This window comes from Pristiophorus japonicus, chromosome 21, assembly GCF_044704955.1.
Source record: "Pristiophorus japonicus isolate sPriJap1 chromosome 21, sPriJap1.hap1, whole genome shotgun sequence".
Lineage (NCBI taxonomy): Eukaryota > Metazoa > Chordata > Chondrichthyes > Pristiophoridae > Pristiophorus > Pristiophorus japonicus.
In genome coordinates this window covers 1,244,668-1,268,427 of record NC_091997.1, presented here as the reverse complement: position 1 = coordinate 1,268,427, position 23,760 = coordinate 1,244,668, and the positions used below count along the sequence as shown (strand labels likewise).

The 23,760-nt window shown below is 47.5% G+C and overlaps 1 protein-coding gene across 2 annotated transcripts in view; it reads right to left on the bottom strand.

The window, feature by feature from the left end:
• tbx21 (T-box transcription factor 21) overlaps window positions 1–10,677 on the bottom strand; it is a 119,241-nt gene extending 108,564 nt beyond the window's left edge. The window contains exon 1 of one of the 2 annotated variants that reach the window (XM_070863978.1): window positions 10,628–10,677. The gene's annotated coding sequence lies outside the window, so the exon portion shown is untranslated. Of the gene's footprint in view, window positions 1–3,302; window positions 3,428–10,627 lie in introns of those variants that run through there. The other variant, XM_070863977.1, reaches the window with a different exon arrangement.
• Window positions 10,678–23,760: the final 13,083 nt, after the last annotated feature.

The following is a 23,760-nucleotide window of genomic DNA, read 5'->3' as shown; positions in this document are numbered from 1 at the left end:
TGTCATCGCCCCTCAACCAGGTTTCTGTCAGGGCCAGGATGTCGATGCAATCATCCACTATATGCTCATCGATGGCCAGGGCCTTGTTCGCAAGTGAACGGACATTCTACAGGGAGATACGGAGAGGGCCAGTGGCGGCTGATCCACTGTCAGCATCCACAGGGTCAGCGCTGGGGGGGGTGAGTTGGATGCGGAGGAGATTGGCAAGGTTAGTCCCTAGCAGACGCGCTGGGTGGAGAGGTCGGCGAGAGAGTAGGATGGGACAGTTGGCGTTGCCCTTGTGAGGAGGCAGTGATGTGTGCCTCGATGGGCCCATTGGAGAATGCCAAGAGAGACATAGCGGGAAGCTGTAGGCTTGTCTAGGAGGGAGGCAAGCCTTGGAAGGCGGCAGGAGAGTAGGAAGGTCGAAGGGTAATGAAAGGTTAGGGTAGGGTTTTGGGAGGCCAGATTATCCGAGAGAGGAGAGATGAAAGGAGGAATGACGACAGGAGAGATCAGTCAGGGAGGGATCGAAGGAAAAGAGAAAGGGGAGAACAATGTGGAAACTGAAGTGATTGGCTCAGGTGCAGCCAAAATTCACACACGAGTGGACACAGAGAAAGATTCAAGTCATATAGGCCTGTTCATGTAGCAATTATTGAGATATATATTTCCTGGCAGTACCAGGAAATGGGTTGGACACAATAATAGGGAGTCGAGAGTTAAAGTCAGAGGTCCCTTGGAGGAAAAAAGTTAACATGGTGACAGCAAGGAGCATCGACGAACTGTTGTCCAAGTGCGGAGACAGGTCTAGCGGGAAGTGAAATCCAGAAGCTGTTTGACAGGTAGAGAATAGGAGGATGGAGGTTATTTCCGTCAGAATGAGAATCGGTTGCCGTGCAGAACGATGATGGCGAAGTCAACGCGAAGTTGGAGGCCACCGTAGATCAGAACTGGTGGAGAAAATGTAAAACCACGAGCCAGCGACCAAGAAAGCTGAAAAGCCAGTGGAACGAGTCACCCAGCTCAGCTGAGAAATAGCTGCAGTGGGGAAAGGTGGCCAAAAGTTATTTAAATTAATTTAAAAGAGATACATCAGATGAGTCTTCCAGTGCAGTCCAATGCAGAAGCGTTGTCTTGATGTCCAGGAATTCAGAAACCAAATTTGAGAAGAGAATTCAGCAGCTCAGTGAGAAGCAGAGAGCTGCGGTGGGGGATGGGTAATGGCAGTTTATATAATTAATTTGTAGTTAGAGCTAAAATTGTGTGCAGAAATCAAGCGCAGGCAGCGGAAAGGGCGTACGGCAAACCAGTTCCCCCCGCACCCTTTCCCTCAATGACTATCTGTCCCACCTGTGACAGGGACTGTGGTTCTTGTATTGGACTGTTCAGCCACCTAAGGACTCCTGTTTAGAGTGGAAGCAAGTCTTCCTCAATTCCGAGGGACTGCCTGTGATGATGAGGGCTAAAATGCACCAACTTACGGCACATGGGGAACTTGAACCGTGTCTCTCTCTCTCTCTCTCTCTCTCTTTCCTCCTTCAAGACGCTTCTTAAAACACACCTCTTTGGCCAAGCTTTTGGTCACTTGCCCGAATTTCTACTTATTCAGTTCGTGTAAAATTTTTAACGCATAATACTCCTGTAAAGCGCCTTGGGAGGTTTCACTACGTTAATGGTGCTATATAAATGCAAGTTGTTGTTGTTGAACAGTGGAAGTGAGGAGATTTGGGAGAGAAAAGGCATGGGACAGCTTTCTCCACACAATTTCACTTCCCTCCTCGAAAGAGGAGAACAAACAATAAATCACACGTCCCGTCCTTTTCGTGGGTTGGCTTCATAGAAACATAGAAACATAGAAAATAGGTGCAGGAGTAGGCCATTCGGCCCTTTCTATTTTCTATGTTTCTATGTTTCTAGCCTGCACCGCCATTCAATGAGTTCATGGTTCATATTCCTGCTTTCTCACCATACCCCTTGATTCCCCTAGTAGTAAGGACTTCATCTAACTCCTTTTTGAATATATTTAGTGAATTGGCCTCAACAACTTTCTGTGGTAGAGAATTCCACAGGTTCACCACTCTCTGGGTGAAGAAATTCCTCCTTATCTCGGTCCTAAATGGCTTCCCCCTTATCCTTAGACTGTGTCCCCTGGTTCTGGACTTCCCCAACATTGGGAACATTCTTCCTGCATCTAACCTGTCTAACCCCGTCAGAATTTTAAATGTTTCTATGAGGTCCCCTCTCATTCTTCTGAACTCCAGTGAATACAAGCCCAGTTGATCCAGTCTTTCTTGATAGGTCAGTCCCGCCATCCCGGGAATCAGTCTGGTGAACCTTCGCTGCACTCCCTCAATAGCAAGAATGTCCTTCCTCAGGTTAGGAAACCAAAACTGTACACAATACTCCAGGTGTGGCCTCACCAAGGCCCTGTACAACTGTAGTAACACCTCCCTGCCCCTGTACTCAAATCCCCTCGCTATGAAGGCCAACATGCCATTTGCTTTCTTAACCGCCTGCTGTACCTGCATGCCAACCTTCAATGACTGATGTACCATGACACCCAGGTCTCTTTGCACCTGCCCTTTTCCTAATCTGTCACCATTCAGATAATATTCTGTCTTCCTTGTTATTGGCATTATCTTTCTTTCCAGCCACATTCTAACTGCAAGAAAGCAGACCTGCCGCATCTTAGCTACCAGCCCAAGGCTAAGGCCCACACTCTTCTATCCAAAACCTGATTGGCTGCCCACGCATCGAATGAAATGGATTATCTGATTATCTCATTGCTGTTTCTGGGATCTTGCTATGTCCAAATTGGCTGCCATGTTCCCCTGCATCACAACAGTGACTCCACTTCAAAAGAAGTTCTTCATAGGTTGTAAAATTCTGACAGGATTGGACAGGTTAGATGCAGGAAGAATGTTCCCGATATTGGGGAAGTCCAGAACCAGTGGTCACAGTCTAAGGATAAGGGGTAAGCCATTTAGGACCGAGATGAGGAGAAACTTCTTCACCCAGAGAGTGGTGAACCTGTGGAATTCTCTACCACAGAAAGTTGTTGAGGCCAGTTCATTAGATATATTCAAAAGGGAGTTAGATGTGGCCCTTACGGCTAAAGGGATCAAGGGTATGGAGAGAAAGCAGGAATGAGGTACTGAAGTTGCATGATCAGCCATGATCATATTAAATGGTGGTGCAGGCTTGAAAGGCCGAATGGCCTGCTCCTGCACCTATTTTCTATGTTTCTATGTCAAGCATTTGGGATATTCTGTGGTCCTGAAAGGCGCGACATAAATGTAAGTTACTTTCACTTCACACACCTTTTTTGTCCCATCTGCAATTCCATTCCATTTGTTCTTCCTTCCGGTTTTTATTCTGTGAAGTTTCCGAGAGGTCTTTCTGATGTGAGGAATGCTACGAAAGTACCAATGTTGACCAAGGACTAGTAGGTGCAGAGCAGTAGCAAGTCTGAAATCAGCACCTGAGGAAAGTGCGAGATCAGCCTTTTAATCCATCTATCATGGCAAAGCACATCTGTCAAATTCCTTGAGGACCATCCTGGCTGATTGGTGACCATAACTCGACCCCAGTTTGAGCCGCCACCTTTAGGAGGGTGGAGGGAGGCTAGACTCCAGAGACTTGAGCACAAAAATCTCGGCTGACACTCCAGTGCAGGAGTGCTGCACTGAGGGAGTGCTGCACTGAGGGAGTGCTGCACTGCTGGAGGTGCCGTCTTTGGGATGAGATGTTAAATTGAGGCTCTGTCTGCTCTCTCAGGTGGGCGTAAAAGATCCCATGGCACTATTTTGAAGAAGAGCAGGGGAGTTAGCTCCATGTCCTGGCCAATATTTATCCTTCAATCAACATCACTTTAAAAAAAAATTATCTGGTCATTATCTCATTGCTGTTTGCGGGAGCTGGCTGTGCACAAATTGGCTGCCACATAGAATCATAGAAATTTACAGCATAGAAGGAGGCCGTTCGGCCCATCGTGTCCCCGCCGGCTGACAAAGAGCTATCCAGTATAATCCCACTTTCCAGCTCTAGGTCCGTAGTCCTGTAGGTTACGGCACTTCAAGTGTATATCCAAGTACTTTTTAAATGTGGTGAGGGTTTCTGCCTCTACCACCCTTTCAGGCAGTGAGTTCCAGACCCCCACCACCCTCTGGGTGAAAACATTTCCCCTCCAATGCCCTCTCAATCTCCTACCAATTATTTTAAATCTATGCTCCCTGGTTATTGACTCCACATTTCATACGTTATAACAGTGACTACACTTCAAAAGTACTTCAGAGGCTGAGAAGCGCTTTGAGACAACCCGAGGTCATGAAAGGCGCTATTTAAATGCAAGTTTTTCTTCCCTTTGAAAAAGAATCATTTTACAACAAAGTCAAAGGGAGGGGGGGTGGTGAATTTCCTCGGGGATTCTCCCCTCTTTACTGCTGTAACTTCGATGGGATCCCAGTTTATACGGATGACTGGGATTACGACTGAACCTACGCCGACGTTACGGCAGCAGCTGGAATTGGTCCCAAGGAAATTCAACATCCTGCACCCTCTCCCCCCATAAGCCAGGCAGTGAGGCTGCAGTTTCCATGGAGGTGCATAGCTCATTTTGAAGGAGCCAGAATCTTCTACAGTTAATCGAGTGTGAAATCCCTACTGCTGAATGTGCTGAAGCTGAAATCATCTGCTAACAAAGGTAAAGACCAGCACTGCCAAACACTTCCCCCTTAACCACTGCAGAAAATCAAAGTGCAAAGATCATTGACAATCATGTTTTAAAAAAAAAATCAATTTAAATGCACTTTGCAATATCATGTCACAGTTTTACACAATTTGATTTATCTGAACAAGGGTTTTTGCGAGGTGTTACAATATCTCCTGGAACGCTCTCCAAACCTGCTGTAACAGGGACAGCTGGTCGCCACGGCAGCGCTGAGTGCTGCCTGGCTGCGGGGTGCCCAGCGTTCTGCCTGTCGCACTCTGTGCTGTTGCTATGATGTGGGCTGACTGCTCAGAAAGGCTGGTAAATGGAACATGTGTTATTTTTCTGAGGGCAGAGGTCACCGCCCAGTATCAACTGCTAGCCTCTGCCTCGGGCCAACGGGACCTAGCACAGGGCGAAAGTGTAGCAGCCATCCCAGCTTAGCTATGTGTAAAGAAAGAAAGACTTGCATTTATATAGCGCCTTTCATGACCACCGGATGTCTCTAAGTGCTTTATAGCCAATGAAGTACTTTTGGAGTGTAGTCACTGTTGTAATGTGGGAAATGCAGCAGCCAATTTGCATACAGCAAGCTCCCACAAACAGCAATGTGATAATGATCAGATAATCTTGTTTTTGTTAGGTTGATTGAAGGATAAATATTGGCCAGGACACTGGGGGTAACTCCCCTCCTCATTTTTGAAATAGTGCCATGGGATCTTTTACGTCCACCTGAGAGAGCAGACTGGCCCTCGGTTTAACGTCTCATCCGAAATGCCAACCATTCAAGGAACTGGGGCACTGTTCTGTGGATGGTAATGGAGAACAAGGTGATGTCTCGAGAATTCCCGATAGATTGATGTTGTGAGCTGCCACTATAGCCTTGTGAGTAAAATCACTACTCACGGTGGTACAGAGCAGAAAGATCCCACGGTGAGTCCTTATGCTCTATGCCTAGCCAAGTGACTTCAGCTGGGAAAAAAGAGGGGAATTCAACTTTGGTAGAGATGCAAAACACGTCCAATTTCCTTTTCCGCTACCGCCCGTTATACACAAACAACAAAGCTGAATTGCATCCCATAGTAAGAATGCAGTAAGTGGGGTTAAGGACAGGCTGCTTGGGCCTAAAGGCCCAGTTTATAGAATCATAAGAAATCATAAGGAGCAGGATTAGGCCATTTGACCGCTCGAGCCTGCTCCGCCATTTAATAGGATCATGGCTGATCTGATCATGAACTCAGCTCCACTTCCCTGCACGCTCCCTGTAGTGTAAGTAGGCACCTTTAGTAATAACTCCACGAGGCAGGGTATGATACTTAAACTGTGAAGACCTGTAGTCCTTTATTTGCAGCTCCTGAGTGACGACAAAAAGCTGTGAGTTCCCTTTTATACTGGGTTACCTGCCGTGTACAGGCAACCCCTAGGTCTCCAGCAGCAGCACCCTCTGGTGTACCGGTAAGGTGTGTGCAGTATAAGGGTACATTCAGTGTGGCATAACAGTGTTACAGACATCACACAGTAAACAGGCATGCCGACACAACACTCCCCATAATCCTTTATTTCCTTATCGCTCAAAAAACTGTCTATCTCCGCCTTAAATATATTTAATGACGCAGCCTCCACAGCTCTCTGGGGCAGAGAGTCCCACAGAAGAAATTCCTCCTCATCTCTGTTTTAAATGGGCGGCCCCTTATTCTGAGACAATGCCCCCTAGTACTCCAATGAGTAGAGGCCCAACCTACTCAACCTATCTCATAAGTCAACCCCCCCATCTCCGGAATCAACCTCGTGAACCTTCTCTGAACAGCCTCCAATGCGAGTATATCCTTCCTTAAATAGAATCATGGAATTATACAGCACAGAAGAAGGCCATTTGGTCCATCGTGCCTGTGCTGGCTCTATGAAAGAACTATCCAAACAGTTCCATGCCCCTGCTCTTTCCCCGTAGCTCTGCAAATTTCTCCTTTTTAAGTACTTATCCATCTCCCTTTTGAAAGTTACTATTTAATCTGCTTCCACCGCCCTTTCAGGCAGCGCATTGCAGATCATAACAACTTGCTGCGCAAAAAGAAATTCTCCTCATCTCCCTCTGGCTTTTTTGCCAATTATCCTAAATCTGTGTGTCCTCTGGTTACCGACCCTCCTGTCAGTGGAAACAATTTCTCCCTACCTACTAAATCAAACCCCTCATAATTTTGAACATCTCCATATTTGTGTTCCTAAAATGTCCTATCTTGTAGATGTTCAATTAAAACTTGCTGTGAATCCCTTGGCTTGGAGGTAATAGGGTAGATTTCCAACGCTGCCTGGTATAAAATCAAAATCAATGGAGGTGAAAATCTGACGTTTTCTCTAACGGGCAGCAGATCTGCCAGTATTAAGCCCAAGAAGCAAGTTGAAAATCTACCCCAGTGTCTTTCAACCAGAGACAATGACAAACCCTGGTGTGTTCTGAATTAGCTGTTGTAGGCCTAGACGGCATCAACAACAACAACTTGCCTTTTATATAGTGCCTTTAACATAGTGAAACATTCCAAGGTGCTTCACAGGAGCACTACCAAACTAAAGGCACTTGTGGAGATACTAGGACAGATGATGAAAAGCTTGGTCAAAGAGGTAGGTTTTAAGGAGTGAAGGGGAGGTAGAGAGGCGGGGAGGTTTAGCGCGGGATTCCAGAGCTGTGCTGGAAGAGAAAAATAATCCCAGGTCCCCTATATGTGCCAGCTGTCTGCACTGAGCGCAGAGGGTTAGTATTTTGGGGCCCTGTATGTGTTGGTGGATGATAATGTGTGTGGCGCTGGGCCCCTCCCCCAAGTACAGCCCCGGAGCTCCCACCTGCTGTACCTGGTGTGCACCATGGGAATTCTGATACGATTGGGAAAGCCTATCCAGTGTGTGTGGCGGCATTGATCATAGCATGATTGCCAGGAGATAGAAACTTGGGGTGAGAAGGGAGAGCTGGGTGCAGATCCCTTAGGAAAAAGAGGCGGGGCTAAGAAGCCATGAGCAGCACCTTTAGGTGGGAGAGAAGGAGGAAGAGTCGCTAGGAGCACTTTTGGAGGGTGGGGAGAAACTTGGTGGAGAGAGGGGAGAAATTGTGAGTAACATTTGCTGTAGGAGAAGCTCAGAACAGTGCTCAGTACAGAAGGAGAGAAGCTTGGAACTGTCTTTTCGAGATAGAGGAAGAAGCAAAGGCTGGTGCTTTGATATGGAGGGGTTTTAAGGAAGGAGATTGCCTGTATGAATTGAAAGGGGGAAGGAGTGTGCAGAATTCTACATTTGCTAACCTACTGCCCTGACTGAAGTGATCCTCTGTGTAATATAGAGCTCCCCCTAACTCCTTCACGGCAAATGAGCCAAAGGTGGGCAGTGGAAACGTTACAAGGACACCCTTAAAGCCTCCCTGATAAAGTGCAACATCCTCACTGACACCTGGGAGTCCCCGGCCAAAGACTGCCCTAAGTGGAGGAAGAGCATCCAGGAGGGCACTGAGCACCTCGAGTCTCATCGCCGAGAGCATGCAGAAATCAAGTGCAGGCAGCGGAAAGAGTGTGCGGCAAACCTGTCCCACCCTCCCTTACCCTCAACGACTATCTGTCCCACCTGTGACAGGGACTGTGGCTCTCGTATTGGACTGCTCAGCCACCTAAGGACTCATTTTAAGAGTGGAAGCAAGTCTTCCTCGATTCTGAGGACCTGCCTATGATGATGATGATTGGTTACCCTGTCAATCATGGCTGGAGACTGCACTGCTGTAAGTGACTGGGATTGATTTTTCGCACCAATTCTGTTTGCTGCAGTTCATAGAGAGTCTTTTTATATAGAATCTGTAAATAGACTTTGTTTGCTTCACTGTTTGCTTAGCTTGTGTTAAAATACACTTGCTCGGCTGTAAGTCCTGCCGGCCGTAAGTCCCGCCCCCCCGCTGCCAACTCATTGGCTATCGCATCAGTGAGAGTAGGGTCTACAGGACAGTAACGGAAGAGAGGAAGTTGCGGAGAGAGAAAGAAGCACCTCTTTCTGTTTGACCTGCGGACTTACAGGAAATCCAGTACACCGAGAGTTAAAGGTGCTCTGCAAATAACCCGATAAACCTTCCCTTTCCAGTGACTGACACGATGCAGGACAGACAGTGCAGCCCCTCAGGAACTAGCCTCTGTGCAGCGATCAAATGTTAAAAATAGGTCAGGCCAACACACTTCATGCTGAGCAGTTAACACCCGCAGCTATGGATTTTCGAGACTGTGTGCAAAAACAACTGAACACTGACAGCTCTTGGGACTGACCGTTGTTACCACTGACCTGCAGTACAAACCGAATTGATCAACTCCGCTGGGCAGGCCTCATTGTCCGCATGCCAGACACGAGACTCCCAAAGCAAGCGCTCTACTCGGAACTCCTTCATGGCAAACGAGCCAAAGGTGGGCAGAGGAAACATTACAAGGACACCCTCAAAGCCTCCCTGATAAAGTGCAACATCCCCACTGACACCTGGGAGTCCCTGGCCAAAGACTGCCCTAAACGGAGGAAGTGCATCCAGGAGGGTGCTGAGCACCTCGAGTCTCATCGCCGAGAGAATGCAGAAATCAAGCGCAGGCAGCGGAAAGAGCGTGCAGCAAACCTGTCCCACCCTCCCCTTCCCTCAACCACTATCTGTCACACCTGTGACAGGGACTGTGGCTCTCGTATTGGACTGTTCAGCCACTTAAGGATTCATTCTAAGAGTGGAAGCAAGTCTTCCTTGATTTCGAGGGACTGCCTATGATGATGATGAGTACAAACCGATTTCAGTGCCGATACAATGTACCAGTAGCATTGGCAGAACAGCCCCAACCATAGAATCAGAGAATGATACAGCACAGAAGGAGGCCATTCGGCCCATCGTCCCTGTGCCGGCTCTTTGAAAGATCTATCCAATTAGTCCCACTCCCCTGCTCTTTCCCCACTGCCCTGCAAACTTTCCTTTTCAAGTATTTATTCAATTCCTTTTTGAATGTTACAATTGAATCTGCTTCCACCGCCCTTTCAGTCAGTGCATTCCAGATCATCAGAACTCACTGCATAATCAGAGAATCATAGAAATTTACAGCACAGAAGGAAGCCATTCGGCCGACAAGCAGCTATCCGGCCTAATCCCACTTTCCAGCTCTCGGTCCGTAGCCCTGTAGGTTACAGCACTTCAAGTGCACAACCAATTACTTTTTAAATGGTATGAGAGTTTCTGCCTATACCATTCAGACAGTGAGTTCCAGACCCTCACCACCCTCTGGGTGAAGACATTTCCCTCAAATCCTCTCTAAACCTCTTACCAATTACTTTAAATCTATGCGCCCTGGTTGTTGATCCCTCTGCTGAGAGAAATAGGTCCTTCCTATCCACTCTATCTAGGCCCCTCATAATTTTATACAACTCAATTAAGTCTCCCCTCAGCCTCCTCTGAAAAGAACCCCAGCCTATCCAATCTTTCCTCAAAGTTAAAATTCTCCAGTCCAAGCAACATCCTTGTAAATCTCCTCTGTGCCCTCTTTAGTGCTGTGACATTTTTCCTGTATGTGGTGACCAGAACTGCACGCAGTACTCCAGGTGTGGCCGAACTAATGTTTTATACAGTTCAAGCATAACCTCCCAGCTTTGATATTCTATAGGCTAGATTTTCAGTTTTCGCCAAAAACGATAGTTTTACGCCAAAATGACTGTTTTCACTGTGCTACCGTTTTTAGGCCTAACTTTCGGCCTTTACATCTGCACCATGGGTAAAATCGGCATCGCACGAGGACTTGCAGCTCAATCCGCGAGTTTTTAGCATTTTTAGTCCGGGGCTGGCAGTGCTGCGAGAGAGGCCTTGGGAGGGGGGGGGCAGGGGATCAACAAACATTCACAAAACCTTTACCTACTAAATCACTGAAAAGTTATTAAAAAATAAAAACTTTAACTTACCTTTTTTGCAGCTCTTCATACTGAGTGCTGCTGGCAGGCTGCACGGACAGGTTTGACCCTGTCGGTATTCTGGGTGTGGCGTAAGGGTCAGGAGAGAGCCAAAAGTGCGAGGCAAACGCAATCTGCTTTGTTGCACGTCGGCACACCTCTCCCCGTCGAAACACTGCCACAAAGAGGTGCCCGAGGATCACAGATCAAAGTATTACGAAGTATTTAGAGCATAAAAAGAGGCTATTCGGCTCAACAGGTCCGTGCCGCTGTTTATACTCCACATCAGCCACCTCCCACCCCTCCTTCATCTAACCTCCCTCTGCTACCTTTTCTTTAGTGTGTTGAGTTTGAGCTTCTCTAATCTCTGACTAATGCACTCATTTTACATTTGGGATCATTCTGGTTGCTCTTAAAATATATTTCAGTGACCACTCCCCATAGCGCACCATCCACTTTGATATTGGGTAATACACACAGGAAACACACTGTGGCTGCAGGCCAAGGAGTCTTCATCAGCTTCTCCCAAACCCGCAGCCTCCACTTCCTGTGGCAAGGGCAGCAGTTGCATGTGAACACCATCACCTCCAAATCCTCAGTGGGTAACAAGCAGACTTGCCACTGAGTCAGGAGGTTGTGGGTTCCAGTCCCACTCCAGCGATTTCAACACAAAAATCTAGCCTGCAGTACTGAGGGTGTGCTGCACTGTTGGAGGTGCCGTCTTTTGAATGCGATGTTAAACCGAGGCCCCATCTGCTCTATCAGGTGGGCATAAAAGATCTCATGGCACTATTTCAAAGAAGAGCAGAGGAATTATCCATGGTGTCCTGGCCAATATTTATCCCTCAATCAACATCACTAAAAAACAGATTATCTGGTCATTATCACATTGCTGTTTGTTGGAGCTTGCTGTGCACAAATTGGCTTCCGCGTTTCCTACATTCCGACAACAGTGACTGCGCTTCATTGGTTGTGAAGCGCTTTGGAACGTCCTGAGGTCATGAAAGGCGCTATAGAAATGCAAATCTTTCTTTTTCTTTCAAGTCACACACTATCCTGACTTGGACACATATCGCCGTTACATGATCGTTACTAGAACTGCCTACCCGACAGCATTGTGGGACTGCAGCAGTTCAAGAAGGCGGCCCATCATCACCTACTCTGGGGCATTTAGGGATGGGTAATAAATGCCGACTTTGCCAATGATGCCCACCTCCCGAGAATGAATTTTTTATAAAAGGTCCAGTTAGCTGGGCTGGTGGGAGAAGCAGCAACAACAACAAATTATATTTATATAGTATCTTTAATGCAGTAAAAAGTCCCAAGGCACTTCACATGAGTGCTATCAAACAAATGTCATAACGAGCGACATAAAGGAGATAGTAGGACAGAGTGAGGTAGGTTTTAAGCAGCATCTTAAAGGAGGAGAGAAAGGTTAGAGCTGGAGAGCTTTAGGGAGTGAATTCCAGAGCTTAGGCCCCAGGCAGTAGTCTGCATATATAACATCACTTTCCCCCAAGACCTTTGTGCCGATAACCTTTGCACTATGTGCTCTGGCTTAGCTCGCCCCAGACTTAGGTGCCAATAGCCCTTGCACCTTGGCTGTGCTTTGGTTTGGCTCTCTCCCTGTTAACCCCCAGGTCCTTTTGCCACAACGTTGGGTAGTGGTTACCAGTTTGGATGGTTTGATGATGCAATGGAGGTTCCAGTGGGTTCTGGGTGTGATCCATGTGTGTGTCCATGGTTACATACATCCATTTCCCTCCACCTCCCACAGCGAGATCATGCAGCTGGCCCGTTACATTAACATACAGGATCAGACACAGAGCAAGTACAAAGAGAGGAAGTTACAGTTTGTATCGTGACACCTTGGTTCAGTGACTTACATTCGTTACGTTTTACGGTCATGCGCCAGGATTGAGTAGATTGCATTCATGGTTCAGTCATGGTCAGTATTGAGGTATGTACAGGTATGTGAGGACGCAGGTTCCAGAGTAATCGGACGGGGTCCTAGTCGTCTGATGGCGGCGCTGTGCCCCCTGCTAGTGGGGTGGGCTTGGTTCGCTCACCTAGCCAGGACTCAGGGCCTTTGCCGTTGCCTAGTGGTGGGCAGAGCCACAGATGTGTGTGGCCTCCCTGTCCTCCTTTGAGGGTTGCAGAATCTTCTGCCTGCTCTCTAACGGTGTTGGGAACCTGGCTGTTCCAGGTCCCATTTGGGGAACTCATTGGTTCAGACCTTTCGCTCCCAGACATGGCCGAGGTAGTGACTGGGTCTGGGGGCTGCACTGTCTCCACCCGGGTGGTGGGCATTGGCGGCCGACTGTGCGTTTTGGCGCCATTTTTGTTTCCAGGTCCGTGGCGAATCGTGCCATCGGGTGCCTGCAGTGTGGGATAGACCTGGGGCAGGGTATCAGGATCAGTGCCTTCACCCTCCTGAGGTCGCTGGCCTATAACTTGTGGAGACACCTGGGGCAGGGTATCAGGATCAGCGCCTTTACTCTCCCGAGTTCGCTCGCTTGCTACTTTTGGGGACACTCTATTCCCGACATCTCGCAACAACATTTTGTTCACAATCTTAATCGGTTTGTTACATTGATTGCCATGCATACAATGTCTCTTTAAGTTCAGTTGGTTGCAGGTCTCCTTTAAGAGAACCCTGCTGGCTTTACCCCAATCCGATCCTTTGTTAGACACCACGTGTTGGTCCCTCAGCGTTGCACCTCGTGATCTGGCCGCGCCATATTTTCTTTCAGCCACGCTGCACCTCGCTGCAGCAGGGACGCCATCTTGCCTCTGTCCTCGAGGTTGACTGCCTTGATCCTTCTCTCCCACGATTCTGCCACAAAAGCTGGAAGCCTGTAAATTCAATCTTCCTCTTCAGGAGTCCTGCCACTGGAGCCGGGAAGGTACTTTTAGGTTGTTCCGGTTGGATCATTGCCACACAGTTGTGATGGACAGTCTGTGCCTCAGGTGCTGCACTGGTCTGTTCTCTGGTGCCTGGCCCAAGCGAAGGTGAGGTTTTGCTCTGCCTCTGAGCACAGGGGACATCGATTGCTGTTTTGGTGGCGTTGTTCTGAATTTTGTTTTCAACAAAACCACATATGCATAGTATTCTATTTATACCCTATATGTTTTTTCAGTTCTTTGGACTCTCAACATATGCTTTAGTGAGTTTTAGGTTACCTGCACCACATGATCTACAGTGGTCATATTTTATTGGTGTTGCTACAGTTGTACAGGGCATTGGTGAGGCCACACCTGGAGTATTGTGTACAGTTTTGGTCTCCTAACCTGAGGAAGGACATTCTTGCTATTGAGCGAGTGCAGCGAAGGTTCACCAGACTGATTCCCGGGATGGCGGGACTGACCTATCAAGAAAGACTGGATCAACTGGGCTTGTATTCACTGGAGTTCAGAAGAATGAGAGGGGACCTCATAGAAACATTTAAAATTCTGACGGGGTTAGACAGGTTAGATGCAGGAAGAATGTTCCCAATGTTGGGGAAGTCCAGAACCAGGGGTCACAGTCTAAGGATAAGGGGTAAGCCATTTAGGACCGAGATGCGGAGGAACTTCTTCACCCAGAGAGTGGTGAACCTGTGGAATTCTCTACCACAGAAAGTTGTTGAGGCCAATTCACTAAATATATTCAAAAAGGAGTTAGATGAGGTCCTTACTACTAGGGGGATCAAGGGGTATGGTGAGAAAGCAGGAATGGGGTACTGAAGTTGAATGTTCAGCCATGAACTCATTGAATGGCGGTGCAGGCTCGAAGGGCCGAATGGCCTACTCCTGCACCTATTTTCTATGTTTCTATGTTTCTATGTTAAACCTCCATTCCTCAGACCACAAACTTCAGTTGGCAGATAACACGAGACCAGTTTCCTCAAATACTCTGTGTACTATTTTTTAAAATGTTCTCTCGTCTCTGCGGTTACAAATGTAAATGGCTCCTTTTGCTGGTTTTCCTTATTTGTATTCAAAGTGCTACAATAGAATATTTTCAATTTAATTGACTTTTCTGCGTATATCCCCTTACCTCCCCCAAATTGTCTCCCTTTCTGTTCTTTTATCACAGGATCAACGGGTTCGAAATACAGCGCTGGGACGCTACCTTTAGCGCCGGGCAATGTCTACTGCCTCAAAGTGCGATATTCAGCTGTATTGCCCCAAGAGTAGAGTGGGGCGCTAACAGAGCGATAGCGCAGGAGGCCGACTCAATTTTTTGCCGCTAGGTTCCCGGCATCCTCGCGACAGAGACTGAAAAAAAAATCCTTGTGATAATTTCAATAAACTTCACCCACACCTCCCCACTACTACAACAAATAAATAGAAGTTTTAAAACTGAAATTTCAACACTTACCATGCACTCCGGACGATATCGCCCTGGGATCGATGCTGGACCGACTGCTTTCCCCGGCCGGTGTTGGCGCCAGGCTCTAGCGCAGGCGAAGGAGTAAATTTTCCAAACGCACGACTACGGGGGCGTTGCACTCAGTGACATCACCCAGTGAGCGGAGCTAGCGAGCGCAGTGCAAACTGTCAGCGCCCTCGCTAAACCTTCACTGAAGTTTGCGGCACGAGCTGATAGCGCGGCGCTCGGGCAGGAGGTGTTTAGCAGCCCCTGGCGCTAATGGTGGCATTAAACTGCCGAATTTCTAGCCCTGAATCTTACAGCACAGAATGAGGCCATTCGGCCCCTAATGACTGGGCCGGTTCTTTGAAAGAGCTATCCAATTAGTCCCATTACCCCACTCTTTCCCCATAGCCCTGTGAATTTTTCCCCTTCAAATATTTATCCAATTCCCTTTTGAAAGTTACTATTGAATCTCCTTCCGCCACATTTTCAGGCAATGGATTCCGGATCACAACAAGTCGCTGCATAATTTTTTTTTTCTCATGTTGCCTCTAGTTCTTTTGCCAATCACCTTAAATCCAGCTCCTCTGGTTACTGATGCTTCTGCCACTGGAAAGAGTTTCTCCTTATTTACTCTATCAAAACCATTTATGATTTTGAACACCTCTATCAAATCTCTTAATCTCTCTGCTCTGAGGCGAATATCCTCAGTTTCTCCAGTCTCTCCACAGAACTAAAGTCCCTGGTACCATTCCAGTGATTCTCTTCTGCACCCTATCTAAGACCTTGACATCCTGGAGTGTGGTGCCCTGAACTGAACATAATACTCCAGCTGAGGCCTAAATATAAGAATATAAGAAATAGGAGCAGGAGTAGGCCATTTGGCCCCTTGAGCCTGCTCCACCATTCAATAAGATCATGGCTGATCTGATCTTGGCCTCAACTCCATTTTCCCGCCCATTCCCCATAACCCCTGACTCCCCTGTAGTTCAAATTCTGTCTATCTCCACCTTAAATATATTCAATGACCCAGCCTACACAGCTCTCTGGGGCAGAGAATTCCAAAGATTCACAACCCTCAGAGAAGAAATTCCTTTTCATCTCCATTTTAAATGTGCGACCCCTTATTCTGAAACTATGCCCCCTAGTTCTAGATTCCCCGCAAAGGGGCAACATCCTCTCTGCATCTACCCTGTCAAGCCCCCTCAGAATCTTCTATGTGTTGTGTATCTGTAAAGCATGCACTCCCATGTTCCGCCACCAGGGAGCTCATACCCTGAAGTCCCAAGGGATCCCAGCATCCCTTGGGAGCACTGTATATAAGCCTAAGGCCTGTTCCTCACTCTGGAGTGTCTTATTAAAGACTGAGGTCACTGTTACTTTAACCTCCCTTTGTGCAGCCTCACCTGTGTTAGGAACACAATACTATGTTTCAATAAGATCACCTCTCATTCTTCGAAACTCCTATGAGTATAGGCCCAACCTGCTCAACCTTTCTTCATTTGACAACCCCTTCATTTAAGGAAACAACCTAATGAACCATCTCTGAACTGCCTTGAAAGATTGTTTTATAATGGTTTAGTAGAACTTCTTTGCATTTGTACTCGATGCCTCTATTAAGAAAGCCAAGGATCCCATATACTTTTTTTAACACCCTTTTAAACTTGTCCCACCATCTTATGATTCGTGTACACAGACCCCAGGTCTCTCCCTTCAAAATTGTATGACAGGTATTTAGTTTATATTGCCTCTCTTCATTCTTCTTACCAAAATGTATCACTTTGCACTTGTCTGTGATAAATGTTATTTGCAATGTGTCTGCCCATTTTACCAATCTACCTATGTCCTCCTGAAGTCTGTTACTACCCTCCTCATTATTTACTATATTCACACAGTGTTGGGATAAGTTTAAAAACATAAGAACTCCCTCTCTTTTCATCCTTTTCTCAATTTACGTCATTTACTAGGCCAGAAACATCCAGTGGGAAACTTGTTCTCTGGTGCTCGCAGGTTGTAGAAAACTCAAGGCCTTTAGATTTCCCTTTCTCTGATTCTGTCTTTCCCCCGTAACACCCTCCCCACCAGTCTCACGTGGGGGTCACTGACTGGAAACACCTCACTTCCTCACTTGGTAGAGGTTGAGCACAGTACAGAGTGGGCAGAGCAAAGTCCAGCTCATGCCCTTCTCTCTCGCACTGCGATTATATTTTGACACTTTGCATTGGGAAGTTCTCCTAGTTCCTGGACGACATTTCTCAAACAAAGCCACCAAAAAAAACCACAAAATTAACTGGTCATTCGTCTTATTAGCTGTTGTGGGATCTTGCTGCGTAAAATTGGCTGCCATTTTCCCCACATAACAACAGTAACTGCGTAAATAACCATCAACATCCAAGGGATCTCCATTGACCAGAAACTTAACTGGACCAGACACATAAGAGCGGGTCAGAGGCTGGGTATTCTGCGACGAGTGTCTCACCACCTGACTGACAACTGAAGAACAACAAGGCCTTAGGAGCAGATGGAATCCCCGCCAAAGCACTAAAGCATGGCGGAGAAATACTATCGGTGCGAATCCATGAACTAATTTCTCTTATTTGGAAGGAGGAGAGCATGCCAGGGGATCTGCCGTGCGGTGAAGATTGTGACCATCTTTAAGAAAGGTGATAAATCTGATTGCAGTAATTACAGAGGAGTTTCCCTGCTGTCTGCCACAGGGAAAGTCATTGCAAGAAGCCTCCTCAATCGCCTTTTCCCAGTGGCCGAAGAAATTCTCCCAGAGTCGCAGTGCGGATTCCGCCCACTAAGGGGCACAATTGACATGATCTTCACCGTGCGTCAAATCAATACAAATGCAGGGAGCAGCATCAACCTCTGTACATGGCCTTCTTTAACCTCACAAAGGCCTTCACTGTCAACCGTGAGGGATTATGGAGTGTCCTCCTCATATCCGCCTGCCCTCAAAAGTTTGTCGCCATCCTCCGCCTGCTTTATGATGACATGCAAGCCATGATCCTGACCAACAGACCCACCACAGACCCAATACACGTACGGACCGGGGTTAAGCAGGGCTATGGCACCACACCAACACTCTTCCCGATCTTCCTTGCTGCAATGCTCCATCTCACCCTCAATAAGCTCCCCGCTGGAGTGGAACTAATCTACAGAACAAATGGGAAATTGTTCAACCGCAGTCACTTCCAGTCCAGATCCAAGGTCATCCCATTCTCTGTCATTGAATTACAGTCTGCAGATGATGCTTGCATTTGCGCACACTGAGGTCGAACTCCAAACCATCGTCAACGCTTTCACCGAAGCATACGAGAGTATGGGACTTACATTAAACATCCATAAGACAAAGGTTCTCTACCAACCTGCCCCCGCCACATAGTTCTGTCCCCCAATTATCAAGATCCATGACATAGAAACATAGAAACATAGAAAATAGGTGCAGGAGTAGGCCATTCGGCCCTTCGAGCCTGCACCACCATTCAATGAATTCATGGCTGAACATGCAACTTCAGTACCCCATTCCTGCTTTCTCGCCATACCCCTTGATCCCCCTAGTAGTAAGGACTACATCTAACTCCTTTTTGAATATATTTAGTGAATTGGCCTCAACAACTTTCTGTGGTAGAGAATTCCACAGGTTCACCACTCTCTGGGTGAAGAAGTTTCTCCTCATCTCGGTCCTAAATGGCTTACCCCTTATCCTTAGACTGTGACCCCTGGTTCTGGACTTCCCCAACATTGGGAACATTCTTCCTGCATCTAACCTGTCTAAACCCGTCAGAAATTTAAAAGTTTCTATGAGATCCCCTCTCATTCTTCTGAACTCCAGTGAATACAAGCCCAGTTGATCCAGTCTTTCTTGATAGGTCAGTCCCGCCATCCCGGGAATCAGTCTGGTGAACCTTCGCTGCACTCCCTCAATAGCAAGAATGTCCTTCCTCAAGTTAGGAGACCAAAACTGTATACAATACTCCAGGTGTAGCCTCACCTAAAGCCCTGTACAACTGTAGTAACACCTCCCTGCCCCTGTACTCAAATCCCCTCGCTATGAAGGCCAACATGCCATTTGCTTTCTTAACCGCCTGCTGTACCTGCATGCCAATCTTCAATGACTGATGTACCATGACACCCAGGTCTCGTTGCACCTCCCCTTTTCCTAATCTGTCACCATTCAGATAATAGTCTGTCTCTCTGTTTTTACCACCAAAGTGGATAACCTCACATTTATCCACATTATACTTCATCTGCCATGCATTTGCCCACTCACCTAACCTATCCAAGTCACTCTGCAGCCTCATATCATCCTCCTCACAGCTCACACTGCCACCCAACTTAGTGTCATCCGCAAATTTGGAGATACTACATTTAATCCCCTCGTCTAAATCATTAATGTACAATGTAAACAGCTGGGGCCCCAGCACAGAACCTTGCGGTACCCCACTAGTCACTGCCTGCCATTCTGAAAAGTACATATTTACTCCTACTCTTTGCTTCCTGTCTGCCAACCAGTTCTCAATCCACGTCAGCACACTACCCCCAATCCCATGTGCTTTAACTTTGCACATTAATCTCTTGTGTGGGACCTTGTTGAAAGCCTTCTGAAAGTCCAAGTACACCACATCAACTGGTTCTCTCTTGTCCACTCTACTGGAAACATCCTCAAAAAATTCCAGAAGATTTGTCAAGCATGATTTCCCTTTCACAAATCCTTGCTGACTTGGACCTATCATGTCATCTCTTTCCAAATGCGCTGCTATGACATCCTTAATAATTGATTCCATCATTTTACCCACTACCGATGTCAGGCTGACCGGTCTATAATTCCCTGTTTTCTCTCTCCCTCCTTTTTTAAAAAGTGGGGTTACATTGGCTACCCTCCGCTTCATAGGAACTGATCAAGAGTCTATGGAATGTTGGAAAATGACAATGCATCCGCTATTTCCAAGGCCACCTCCTTAAGTACTCTGGGCTGCAGACCATTAGGCCCTGGGGATTTATCGGCCTTCAATCCCATCAATTTCCCCAACACAATTTCCCGACTAATAAGGATTTCCCTCAGTTCCTCCTTCTTACTAGACCCCCTGACCCCTTTTATATCCGGAAGGTTGTGTGTGTCCTCCTTAGTGAATACCGAACCAAAGTCATTGTTCAATTGGTCTGCCATTTCTTTGTTCCCCGTTATGACTTCACCTGATTCTGACTGCAGGGGACCTACGTTTGTCTTTACTAACCTTTTTCTCTTTACATATCTATAGAAGCTTTTGCAGTCCGTCTTAATGTTCCCTGCAAGCTTCCTCTCGTACTCTATTTTCCCTGCCCTAATCAAACCCTTTGTCCTCCTCTGCTGAGTTCTAAATTTCTCCCAGTCCCCGGGTTCGCTGCTATTTCTGGCCAATTTGTATGCCACTTCCTTGGCTTTAATACTATCCCTGATTTCCCTTGATAGCCACGGTTGAGCCACCTTCCCTTTTTTATTTTTACGCCAGACAGGAATGTACAATTGTTGTAGTTCATCCATGCGGTCTCTAAGTGTCTGCCATTGCCCATCCACAGTCAACCTCTTAAGTATCATTTGCCAATCTATCCTAGCCACGAGGCCTTGGACAACATGGACCACTTTCCATACCTTGGGAGCCTGCTGTCAACAAGGGCAGACATCGATGATGAAGTCCAAAACCGCCTTCAGTGTGCCAGTGCAGCCTGAGGAAGAGAGTGTTTGAAAACCAAGATCTCAAACCTGGCACCAAGCTCATGGTCTACAGAGCAGTAGTGATACCCACCCTCCTATATGCTTCAGAGACATGAACTATGTACAGCAGGTACCTCAAAGCACTGGAGAAGTACCACCAACACTGCCTCCGCAAGATCCGGCAAATCTATTGGCAGGATAGGCGCACCAACGTCGGTGTTCTCGCTCAGGCCAACATCCCCAGCATCGAAGCATTGACCACACTCGATCAGCTCCGCTGGGCAGGCCACATCACCTGCCTGCCCGACACTTGACTCTCAACACAAGCACTCTACTCAGAGCTCCAACATGGCAAGCGAGTTCCAGGTGGGCAGCGGAAACGCTTCAGGGACACCCACAAAGCCTCTTTGAAAAACATCCCCATCGACATCTGGGGATTCCTGGCCCAAGACCGCCCAAATTGGAGGAGAAGCATCTGGGAAGGCACCTCGAATCTCTTCACCGGGAGCACGCGGAAGCCAAGCGCAAACAGTGGAAGGAGTGCACGACAACCCAAGCACCCCACCCACCCGACTGAAGGTCCTGCATTGGACTCATCAGTCACCTGAGAACTCATATTAGTGTGGAAGCAAGTTATCCTCGACTCCGAGGGACTGCCTAAGAGAGAGAGAGAGAGAGAGACCTGACTCCCCAAAACCTTTCCACCATCTACTAGGCACAAGTCAGGAGTGTGATGGAATACTCTCCACTTGCCTGGATGAACGCAGCTCCAACAACACTCAAGAAGCTCGACACCATCCAGGACAAAGCAGCTCGCTTGATTGGCACCCCATCCACCACCGGCACATCGTGGATGCAGTGTGTACCATCTACAAGATGCACTGCAGCAACTCGCCAAGGCTTCTTCGGCAGCACCTCCCAAACCCGCGACCTCTACCCCCTAGAAGGACAAGGGCAGCAGGCGCATGGGAACACCACCACCTCCACGTCCCCCTCCCAGTCACACACCATCCTGACTTGGAAATATATCGGCCGTTCCTTCATCGTCGCTGGGTCACAATCCTGGAACTCCCTCCCTAACAGCACTGTGGGAGCACCTTCACCACACGGACTGCAGCGGTTCAAGAAGGCGGCTCACCACCACCTTCTCAAGGGCAATTAGGGATGGGCAATAAATGCCGGCCTTGCCAGCGATGCCCACATTCCAGAATGAATTAAAAAATAGGCACTTGGAAAGTCCTGAACATATAAAAAGTGCTATATGAACACAAATTCCTCTTTTGAGTGACTATAAAAGAAATTTGCATTTATATAGCATTTTTAACATAGTGAAACATAGGACTAGAATTTGCGGTAGGTTTGATGGCGAACTCCCAAATTATGTCGTCAAACTGCCTTTGAAACGGACCGCGAGCTCGGGATTTCCGCTAAATCCCGAACTTGCCGATCTGTCACGGTACGACTTGACAGATGATCCGCACCGGCGGGAAAACCCTCGTTAATTGCCCTGCAGTTACATCCGAAGATTTTACAGCTGATGCAAACGGGCACAGGGTTTGTTTGCATCAGTGTAAGGGGATACTTCAAAAGATCCAAAGCATCGTTTAGCAATTGGAGCGTTGCAACAGGTGGAGGCACCTGAGCTCCGTTTGAATAATTTAGCCGTGAGCTTTGTGGAATTGTGAAGAGCTATTTTGGGTTAGTTTGGTTTAGTGTTTACACATTTAATCTCTATTATTGAATTGCTGATGTTGAAGCTTGGTTCTGTCATTCACCAGTTTCCTTTTGTGTGGGGCAATCTGAATGTAACTGTTCAGTTCTCTGTACCTCATGTGGTTGTGATGGACTGAACTGAACTGATATTAAACCCCAAATAAAGAACAAAATGTTAAACCTATATATTTACATCTTACTTCCTGACATTAAAGCTTTTAATGCAACATTCAGCGTGTCAGGCGCCAGTCTGCAGCCTTCTTTCTCCGATAAGCCTGATGCAATGGTTCCCACCTATCTGTCCACACTGAGAGAAAACTTGGCACTCCCAGTGATTGGAGCACAGGCCCATGTGATCCCAGGTAGACTTCCACACACGCAGCCCCTGGAATCCGTGAGACCGTTACGCAGCGTCAAACAGCAAGTTCACAAAGGAGTGTCCCCGTCACGTAAGATTGGATTCTGTTCAGTTGCCGGCGGTGTACTCTGTAGGTACGCTGTAGACCGCAAAATCTGACCCGTTATATATAAAGCAACAAAATATATGTTCAGAGCTCTATGTCTATATTTACAGCTATTTAAAATGCCTTTTCTTTTAAAGACTGCTTATTTCTGGCCCGATATTCGCTCGTTAATTAGCTGCCGCCTCCTCTAATTCTTATTGGCAGTAAACGCCTCGGTTGGACGCTGCTTTTGAAGTCAGCTGGACCTTGACCTGTCAGTGCACTCTGAGCTTGTAACCTGTCATGTGCCGAGATGTTTGAGAGTTTCAATGCTGTCACCATTCCATCTCCAGATCAGTCACTCCAGATGAACTGGAATCGTTATTTTTTTTGCAAGCTCGCTGCCCAGGGGCTGGGAAGTGTCACCTCCACGTCACATCAATCCTTACTCAATCTGTCCAGGCAGATGGTGGATAGAGGGCCTCCCGACACACACAGATTCGGGCAGCCTTTGTTTATTAGACATCACTTTCAGAGTCCTGCATCAGCTATATTAGAACAATACGCGTATGTGTGTGTGTGTGTGTGTGTGAGACTGGGCTGGAATTTCAGCTCGTTGTCGCCTCTGTTTTTGCCCCGGAGGGGCAGCAATGGTGGCGGTGAGCTCTTCCGGGCGGGCAGCCAGCTTCCAGCGCCCCGCTGGGGTTTGCGGACCTGGGAGAGGTGAGCTCACTTACAGGACAAGGCCACACACACGCTCGCCGGGGTTCCGCCTGCGGAAGTATTGATGAAGAGAGACCTCAAAACCAGGCTCTCCCGAGTCCATCCTGACCATAACAATCATGTCGAAACCCGATGTCAATGCCAGCAGTGGTATCACAACCACGCCGCAGTGTCACACGACATATCTGTAAATGACCCAGTGTATGTA